This window comes from Meriones unguiculatus, chromosome 6, assembly GCF_030254825.1.
Source record: "Meriones unguiculatus strain TT.TT164.6M chromosome 6, Bangor_MerUng_6.1, whole genome shotgun sequence".
NCBI lineage: Eukaryota > Metazoa > Chordata > Mammalia > Rodentia > Muridae > Meriones > Meriones unguiculatus.
In genome coordinates this window covers 65,304,827-65,314,088 of record NC_083354.1, presented here as the reverse complement: position 1 = coordinate 65,314,088, position 9,262 = coordinate 65,304,827, and the positions used below count along the sequence as shown (strand labels likewise).

The 9,262-nt window shown below is 44.7% G+C and overlaps 1 pseudogene; it reads right to left on the bottom strand.

Moving 5' to 3' along the window:
• Positions 1-3,167: 3,167 nt before the first annotated feature.
• On the bottom strand, positions 3,168-8,902 carry LOC132654871 (igE-binding protein-like; annotated as a pseudogene).
• Positions 8,903-9,262: the final 360 nt, after the last annotated feature.

Below are 9,262 nucleotides of genomic sequence, written 5' to 3'. Positions count from 1 at the left end.
AACTTTCCTAATTGTCTGAGAAAGTGCCAGATTGATTTCCAAAGTGCTTGTACAAGTTGCATTCCCACCAGCAATGGAGGAGGGTTCCCCTTTCTCCACAACCTTTCCAGCATATGTTGTCACTTGAGGTTTTGATCTTAGCCATTCTGATGGGTGTAAGGTGAAATCTCAGGGTTGTTTTGATTTGCATCTCCCTGATGGCTAAGGACGTTGAGCATTTCTTTAAGTGTTTTTCTTCCATTCTACAATCCTCTACAGAGATTTCTCTGTTCAACTCCGTGACCCACTTTTTAATTGGATTACTTGATTTGTTGCTTTTTAACTTTTTTAGTTCTTTATATATTCTAGATATTAGCCCTCTGTCAGATGTAGGGTTAGTGAAAATCCTTTCCCAGTCTGTAGGCTGTTGTTTTGTTTTGATGACAGTGTCTTTTTCTTTACAGAAGCTTTTCAGTTTCATGAGGTCCCATTTATTTATTGTTGATCTTAGAGCCTGTGCAGTTGGTGTTATGTTCAGGAAGTTGTCTCCTGTGCTGAAGAGTTCTAGGCTCTTCCCCACTTTTTCTTCTAACCAGTTTAATGTGTCTAGTTTTATGTTGAGTGTGACCCGCGCGACCGTCTCGCCAGCAAGAACGCATGCGGACACCAGGATCCTTCTGCAGCAAGCTTTATTGCAGTCAAGCGATGAGGGGAGGAAGACCCCAAGCGCCAGAATAGTGCTGCTTAAATACACCCTATGGCAGCGTGTACTCCACTGGTTGGCTGCTTGCCCATTGTCCTGTATGACGCCCCGGGCTGGGCAGTGACGCGCCCGGGCTGGGCAGTGACTTGGCGCGCTTTCGCAACTTGCACATGCGCTCTATTATTTGTTCATTAGGGCCGGGGCCGGATGTCAGTGCCATCTCGTAATGGCGATTGCATTCTCTCAGCTCTCCACATTTCCCCCTTTTTGTTTTAATAAATGAAAACTGCCTCAAAGCCTTGTAAGCATGGCACAAGAAAGCCCTAAGCTCGATCAAGCGAACTCCTTCTTTGGGGAGTAAGCGATCAAGAGCTTTAGATTACTCCCTTACCCCACCAGGTGCAATGGAGACAAGTCCTCTGGGTGCAGGGGCTAAGGGAGAAGATTAAAAATGGAGGTGACACCCATTCCCGTGCAATGGAATAAAATTCCAGGGAGTGCAAGGGCTGTCATCCTCCTATCTAGGTACTATAGCCACTTAGGCAAAGGCAACATTGTGACTTGGATCACTCATCGACTCAGTGCAATGGGTAAAACCCCTGAGGTTCATCGACTGAGTGTCACAGTCTGTTTTAATTTTTTAGCATGGATAACCAAATTTCGGGAGATGATCCTTGCTCCAAGGCCACAAGTGCTTGCGTGATCACGACCTTGTCACATTGTTGTTGGGCTTTGAGCTTGCAGACCAACCAAAGTAAGAACACTAAGCCACAACATAATGCTGCACCAAACATTCCAACGCCCACCCATTCCTTAAAATAAGAAAAGGTGGAAGAAACCCAGGATAATAAGCCATCTGTGAGCAATAAATCCACTCGAGTAGAATTAATGGTCACCACCGCTGCCCTTAGCTCTTCAAGCGTTTCTTCAAATCCTTCTGACCAGTTTCCTGCAAGATATAAGGACAATTTCCTGGACAAATTAGCGGCTCGGGTAAGATTTTCATATTGTACACTGGTAATACAGAGTGCTCCTATTTTTCTTTCACATCCTAATTGAGCCAATTGAAATAAAATATCTATACTTTCTTCCACAAGATCCAGACGCTGGTTAAGAACCATCAATCCACCTTTTAATTGTGCGCTAGCAGATGCATGAAGGTTCATGGCTTCAGCCACACCTGCTGACAATTGATTTACTGTTGTGCTTGTTTGGACTGAATTTGCCATTGCCAAGCCGGCTGCAGTGGCAGCAGCTGCACTGACAGCGATGGCAGTAACAATGGCTGCGGTGATGCCAAAATCTCTCTTCTGTCTAAACAGGGAGAGGGTGGATGGAGTCTCCACAGGGATTGGGATCCACTGCGGGACTCTAACAACCAGGGCACGAGCGTAATGCCTGGCATTCCAACATTGTGACATCCAACATGTCTCATTGGTACAATTTCTAAAAGAATTATTGGACAAAACAAGTAAAAAAGGGGGATAAACACAGACAGGACTAGGCGGAAAAGCCGCCTGATTTGTAATGGTTCTATTCCAATTGGTAATTTGCCTTGTCGCATTCACCATTTCCATATCCTTTTTTAACACAGTACCATTTAGGGTGCCCATGATGATCGATTTCCCTACAGTACCACCACTAATGAATCCCAGAGGATTGAGGTCCGTACAACTACCATTTATCCCACAAAGTACCCATTTATGAAAAGGGGTCATATCTCGATGTTGTATAAAGAGCCCCTTTTTCATTACCCAATCTTTTGTAGGATCCATCAACATATTTGGGGAAAAGGAAAAGGTTTTATTTTTGTCAGCCCATCGAGTAAAGCGCGACTGGCAGTCGGACCATGGGGGATGGTCTCATCATTCTCCCATGCACTTGAAGGGGCCACCCTAGATTGAAGAGGTCTATTTTTATCTAAAAAATTTGGTCCTAAAAAGGAACCGTTTATCCAGGTGACCTTTTGCAAAAAGGTATAATAGACATCGATGGTGTCGTTATTACCCCTTTTCTTTTCGGTCATAACTTCCCAATTCTAATCCTTATGGCTAAATGACCCAAGAATCCTTTTGGTAAGCCAAACACAATCTCCTACAGAATCCCAGATTTGAAAGCAAAGGGAGCCAGCTTCTGGAAAGTCATGGCTTTCCCCTAATGATGCCTCAGTCTCATCATAAGGCAAATAAGGCAGGCCTAAATCTTTATTGGATGAGAAGAATTTTGGAAAAGTCAATGAATTATGTCTGACCGGCATAGGCTTCAGGAATGCAGACAAAATGGCCCAACGTTGTACCCCCACAATACTAGGAACCCAATTTAGAAGGATCCAAGCAAGAACTGGAATTAGTTCCAGGTATATTCGTTGGAGGATCATCTTCAGCTGCCGCGAGCTTTCATGTGAGGCGCTCCGGTACCCAGAATGGATTGTTTTCTTCCTGTGGGAAAACACAGACAGCTCCCCTGGATCTTATTAAAATAGGATCCGGGCCTTTCCACTGACCAGTCAAGACATCCTTCCATTTGACAATTTCCTTAGGCCTATCAGGCTCTAAGCAGTGGTGATCAACCGCCGAGTGGCCCTGACTGTCCAAATTTAAAAAATTGAGAGTAAAGAGTGCCAAGGAAACAGTCACTCGTGGCACTAAGGGCAGAGCCTCCTCGACTCCCCCTTTTTGTTTTATTAAATAGGACTTTAGAGTGCGATGAGCACGTTTAATAATGCCCTGTCCCTGAGGGTTATATGGGAGACCCGTTAGGTGGGTCACTCCCATTTGATGACAAAACTGTCCAAATTTTTGAGAAGTATAGGCTGGCCCATTATCAGTTTTTAGAATTTTGGGCTTTCCTCAGGCACTCCATGCCTCCAGGCAATGTTGAATAACATGGGCTGCCTTTTCTCCAGTCAGGGGAGAAGCAAACATAACTCCAGAGCAAGTATCAATGGAAACATGTAAATATTGTAGTTTGCCAAAGATGAAATGTGAGTAACATCCATTTGCCACATCTGTAGCGGACGGATTCCTCTGGGATTAATCCCAACATGAGGCACAGGTAAAAACTGACAGCAATTTTGACATTGGGTAACAATATCTCTAGCTTCCTTTCTAGTTATGTCAAATCGATGATGCAATGTCTCAACTGTAACATGAAATTTTTTATGAAACTCCTTAGCCAATTCTAAATTTGAAAGGAGGGCAAATGCAATCATCTTTGTGGCCCGATCTGCCAGGTCATTTCCATGGGACATGGGCCCTGGTAGACTGGAATGAGCCCTAATATGTGTAATGAAAACAGGGGATCTTCTGGTAATTAAGGCAAACTGAATCCTTTGAAAAATTTTTGCAAGCTTGCTAGATGCTTTAATCAATCCAGCAGCCTCTAAGATTTTGGTTGCATTTACCACATAACTAGAATCAGAAACAATATTTAAGGGACCTGGAAATTTTTCCAAAACTTTTAGCACTACTAAACATTCCACAATTTGGGGCGAGGTCTCATGATATTGCTTAGAAACAACTTTATTATTAACCACAAAAGCTCCCACTCCTGTTTTTGACCCATCTGTATAAACTACCAGTCCATCCCGAAGTGGTTCCTGGGACGTTACATGCGGGAAGACTACCTCTTGCGTTAAAGCAAATTGCAAAACAGGGTGTCGAGGATAATGATTATCAATCAAACCACTAAAGGAGGTAACTAGCACTGCCCAAGTATCAGAGGTAGCAGTCAATACCTGAACCTGATGAGCTGTATAAGGCACTATTAAGAACTTTGGCTCCTTCCCAAAGTATGTCATGGCTGCTTTTAACCCACGAAGTGCAAGTTGAGCAACTGCATCTGGATACCATTCAATAATTTTTGCAGGAGAAGCATTGGGATGAACCCACAATAAGGGTCCATCTTGCCATAATACAGCAGTTGGTAAATGTTTAGTTTTAATGACACACAGGTCAAAGGTCTTAGTTTCATCTACACGTTTTAATCGGGCATCTTGTAAAGCGTCTTCTACCACTTGCAGGGCGCAGCTTGCAGCCGGTGTTAAGGCTCTGGGTGAAGAAATATGAGCATCCCCTTCCAAATTATCAAATAGGGGTTTTAATTCAGCAGAAGGAATCTTTAAAAACGACCTAAGCCAATTTATATCACCTAATAATTTTTGAAAATCATTTAAGGTATGCAAATGATCCCTGCGAATTTCTATTTTTTGAGGAACTATTTTTTCCGGATAAATAACAGTCCCTAGAAAGGAACCTACTTCTGAAATTTGGACCTTTTCAGTGGCAATATGCAATCCCCATTGTTGCAGGGTTTTTTGCAACAAAAGATACGCATCTGGCAAGATGGCTAACTCCTCATGGCACAAGAGAATATCATCCATATAGTGAATCAGTAACAAGGAAGGAAATTGCTGTCTAACTGGTTCAAGAGCCATCTGCACATACAATTGACACATGGTGGGGCTATTAGCCATGCCTTGAGGTAAAACTCTCCATTGATATCTTTTGTCTGGCTCATGGTGATTAACAGCAGGTAGGGTAAAGGCTAATCTCTGTCTGTCTCGTGGGCACAGAGGAACGGAGAAGAAGCAATCCTTGATATCTATAATTATGACTCTCCATTGTTTAGGCAAAGCAGAAAGTAAAGGTAGGCCTCGCTGAACAGAGCCAAAGAGCCGCATCTGTGCATTAATGGCCCTTAAATCATGAAGAAGTCTCCATTTTCCAGACTTATTTTTAATAACAAAAATAGGTATGTTCCAGGGGGAAGTAGATGGTTCCAAATGACCAAGCTGTACCTGTTCTTTAACCAGCCTTGTAGCAGCTTCCAGCTTTTCAGAGGAAAGGGGCCATTGAGGAACCCATACGGCCTCCTCTGTGAGCCAAGATATGGGCATGGAACCCTCAATGGCAGCTAATGAAAACCCAGGCCTTGTTTCCCTGTATTACTTTCCTGTAAAATCGGGTGTAATCTCCCTTGTTCCTGTTTACCAAGGCCTTTTCCTTCCTTATAACCCATCCTTTTCATTATATCAACCGCTTGTTGAGAATACTCATTGGTCAATGCTAATCCTAAATCCTGCAAAATATCTCTTCCCCAGAGATTGACAGGGAGAGGAAGAACATATTGTATGAAACTTCCTGTTTGACCTTCCGGTGCTTGCCACATCAAAGAACGTGAACTAACCGCAGGGCTGGCCTCATATCCCAACCCTTGTAAGGAGTGGGATGATTGTGTAACAGGCCACGCCTTAGGCCACCAGGTGGAAGAGATAATGCTTTTGTCAGCCCCTGTGTCCAAAATACCAGTAAAACTTTTCCTTTCTAGTTGTAGTTGTAGGGTAGGTATAGTTTTAAGATCAACTCCCAAATGAGCAAAATCTGTTCCTGTGGAACCGAGTCCTTTTGTGCCCCTTGGTGTTCCGGTAGATGGAAAACAGTCATGAAGGCTTGGGAGGAGGACTAATTGAGCAATCCTATCTCCAGGAGAAATAGAAAATATGCCTTGGGGGCAGGAACAAAGCACCTGGAGCTGTCCCGTAAAATCCTGATCTAATATTCCAGGATGGACCATAAGTCCTTTTAGAGTGAAAGAGGAGCGACCCAAAATAAGACCGACACTTCCTTCAGGCAGGGGGCCTTCAAACTCCATTGGGACAGGTCGCACCCCCATGTGTGGCATTAACAAGAATTGGGAGGTGGAACGGAGGTCCAACCCTGCTGATCCTCTTGTTGCTCTACAGCTGGATAAACTCTCCTGTTGCCTGCCTGTGTCCCATATCTTTTGGGGCCCTGAGACCTGGGGCCCTGAGACCCGTTTTTTGGAATATTCTCATTCCTCTCATTAGGGGGGGGTTCATGCTGAATAAGTTTTCCCTGAATATCTCTAACTGAACGGCATTCATTAGCCCAGTGATTGCCTTTTCTACACTTAGGGCAAAGTCCAGGAACTTTCTTTTGCACGGACACACAACAGTCTCTTTTTAAATGACCCATTTTGCCACAATTAAAACAAACTTTATTGTTTCCAGAACTTGGGCGGTCCTTGCTTTGTAATATGGCTGCCGCCAGGCTGGCATTGGTAAGCGGGCCTCCGAGTCCTCGGCAAACTTTTATCCAATCTGTTAGCCCTTTGTTCCTTCTAGGAGTAATGACTGTTTTACATTCTGGGGAAGCATTTTCATATACCAGCTGTTCTATCATTGGCCTAACTCGCTCCGGATCTCTAAATATTCTACCTGCTGCTTCTGTCATTCTGGCCGCAAAATCTGAGAATGGCTCCTGAGGGCCTTGTATAATCTTTGTCAGGTGTCCTCCTGCCTCGCCCTTCTTTGAAAGGGCTTTCCATGCTTTAATAGCGGCAGCAGAGATCTGACCATATGCCCCCCAATCATAATTTGTCTGATTATGAACAAACTGGCCTTGCCCCGTTAGCAAATCAAAGTCCATTGCCGCTGATTGCCTTCTGCATGGGCATTGGCCCTTGCCTGAGTTTGGGAAGCATCATGCCACAAGGCTTTCCATTCTAAGTACTGTCCCATACTAGGGAGAGCAGCTTTTATGGTATTTTGCCAATCATTTGGAGTCATGGCCACACTAGCAAGTCTTTCAAGTTGCATGATTGTAAAGTTAGCATCTACCCCGTATTTGTTAACCAATTCAGCAAGTTCTTTAACAAGGGGATATTCTACCGGTGCATGAACACGGTCCCCTTCCACGGCCTCAAATACAGGGAAGGCCTGCAAAAGCTTCCTTTTATCCCTTTTTGAAAAGAAGGAATCTAAACCGTGCCTCTCAACATAAGGTGAAGGGGCACTAGGGGTTAATGAGAAAGCCCCGCGAGTTTCAGCTCCTCCCCTCTGTTTTTCTCGATTTGGTGGTAACGGCTGCTCATCAGGGTGGCACCTCTCTTCCTCATAGCGAGCCGCTTCCTCCTCTAAGTCCTCTTCCTCAGAGGGATTCAGCTGCTCAGATTCAGAACTATCAAGCCCCAAAGCCTCCAATTCTTTTATCGGATAAAGAGGCTTCTTTTTTGGGTTTCTCCTTCCCTTTTCACCTTTCTCTCCCAGGGCGTCCTTTCCCTTGTCTATCCTGTCTGTGGGCTTACTGTCCACAGAAAGGCTTTTTTTCTTAGAGACGTCTTTTTCTTTTTCTTTAAGGGCCCCTAACCTTTTATCCCATTCTGTTTCTGACATGCTGTCTTGTAGTTCCTCTAACACCCCTTGGCCAGCTGCCACAGATGAGCGGCATTTCTCATCTTCTAAGCAAGATTTTACTAAAATCCACAATGACCTAGTTCCAACTTTTAGCTTTCCATTTTCTTCCTCCCTCCGTAAATCACCTTCTAGCTTATCCCAGGAAGCAAGCGTCAGCAACCCTGAACATACAAACCAGGGAGCGATGCGATCAATTTCCGTAATAAATCCTTCCAACGTTCTTTTTGAAAGCTTTAGTTCATGCTGTTTTAAAAGTGACTGAAGTGCCGTGATCACCGAATGTGAAGCTCCCATGTTGCTCCCTTATCTACGAGAGAAACTGACACAGGGAGGGGCACTGTGGCTTATTTACATCCGGCTAACAGTACCCAACGGCACACCAAAAAAAAATAATAAATAAAGGGGGGGGGGACACTGCGGCTTATCTACGTCCATCTAACGATGTCCCACGGAGACAAAGCACTTTAACACCAGCCTTTATGGAAACAAAATGAAACCAAAAGAAAAATAACTAAGGCCACCAAAACAAACGCAAGAGCAACTGGGACAATCAAATGGGGTGGTATCTCTTTAAGACCAAGCATACCTCTCAGAACTTACCTTAGTGCTGCAGTTCTGAATCCTCCCGGTGAGCGGGGGGGGGGGGGGGTCTCCTCAGGGCCGGCGATAAAAGGCTTCCCGGCGTCCCGGGTTTCGGCACCAGTTGTGACCCGCGCGACCGTCTCGCCAGCAAGAACGCATGCGGAAATCAGGATCCTTCTGCAGCAAACTTTATTGCAGTCAAGCGATGAGGGGAGGAAGACCCCAAGCGCCAGAATGGTGCTGCTTAAATGCACCCTATGGCAGCATGTACTCCGCTGGTTGGCTGCTTGCCCATTGCCCCGTATGACGCCCTGGGCTGGGCAGTGACGCCCCGGGCTGAGCAGTGGCTTGGCGCGCTTTTGCAACTTACACATGCGCTCTATTATTTGTTCATTAGGGCCGGGGCCGGATGTCAGCGCCATCTCGTAATGGCGATTGCATTCTCTCTGCTCTCCACATTTGAGGTCTTTGATCCACTTGGACTTTGCTTTTGTGCAGAGAGATAAATCTTGATCTATTTTCATTTTTCTGCATATAGACATCCAGTTGGACCAGCACCATTTGTTGAAGATGCTGTCTTTTTTCCACTGAATGATTTTGGCTTCTTTGTCAAAAATCAAGTATTCATATGTCCCGACCTGCAGTACTTCAATGGGTTCCTAAAGAGGAGGGTGGAAGGAATGAGATAGAACAAGAGATGCAAGGAATGAAGCCACATCTATTTGTCTGATCAAGGCCTCGTTAATTAGAAATTTTTACCCAACTTCTATAAGTAGAAGGCA